The sequence below is a fragment of the Myotis davidii genome, unplaced genomic scaffold (genome assembly GCF_000327345.1).
Source record: "Myotis davidii unplaced genomic scaffold, ASM32734v1 scaffold361, whole genome shotgun sequence".
Taxonomy (NCBI): Eukaryota; Metazoa; Chordata; class Mammalia; order Chiroptera; family Vespertilionidae; genus Myotis; species Myotis davidii.
The window spans coordinates 139,665-140,754 of NW_006291011.1; positions in this window are offsets into that span (position 1 = coordinate 139,665).

The following is a 1,090-nucleotide window of genomic DNA, read 5'->3' on the forward strand; positions in this document are numbered from 1 at the left end:
GAAAATAATTTGATCTTTCTTGCAAAGCTGGGTTCTCTGGGTGAAGGCAAAGCCCCTCAAAGCAGTTTTTTCTTTAATGGGAAAAGAAAACAACTGAGAGAGGGCCCGAGGTGGCTCCCTCCTGATGGCACACTTAGAAGTTCAGAGGCACTGTGTTTTAACTGTATCACCTTGATTTCCTCCAAAGAGCAGTTTGGGGAATGGCAAGTTGGCATTTGCAAGAGGTTAAAAGAAAAAGAAAATTGTTATCCTGCTGTGATTTTGTGCTTGTGTCTGTTTTATGTTTCCAAATAACAGCCTGTGGGTTTATTCATATAATTGTGGACTGTATTTAAAGAGGTTAACACAGAGAAATTTCTTAATTTAAAAGGTATGTGTGGGACCCAAGACAGGCAGCACTTTTTTGGGCAAACTCCATTCTTGCAGCACTTTAGAGTGGTCTATTATCTATAAACTGTTTTTACGAACCCATACACAGTATGTGCATTTTGTGTAATGTTAATGGCAGTAAGATAAAATGAAAGAGCAGGAGAGTTCTCTTTAGCCATCTTTTTATACCGAAAGAGGCCCTGAGACCACCCAGCATTATGGATTGTCATTTGCCAGAGAACAATTGGGGTCTGTCTGTTTATTCTCAGAGATTACTCATCTTTCAGTGCTCAATAGCACCAAGCATTGGCACCTGGAAGATAGTCAATACATTTCTCTTGAATTGAAATTAATAAAATTCATATGCTATGTCTTTGGTTACTCACATGGAAATCCATCTGTTTCTTTTAAACAGTTTGCCTCATATTTAATAATGAAGGAGCTAGAGCAGGCTTCCTGGTTCAGAACATAGTTATTGCCTAAGTCGGGTGGGGAACGCCCAGGCCATGGGCCATATGAGGCCCTCAAAGTCATTTGGTCTGGCCCTGCCGAGGCTTTGGGAGTGAGCTAATTCAATGTTTGACCAAATATAAGAGGCTAATTTTTAAGTTGATAATTTTGTATGAAATGAGTGTCTACCTCATAGCAAGGGCACAGTATATATTGGCTACAAGTGTTATTCCTGGACAAAGGCTTAGCTAAATAATTTTAAATGTGAATG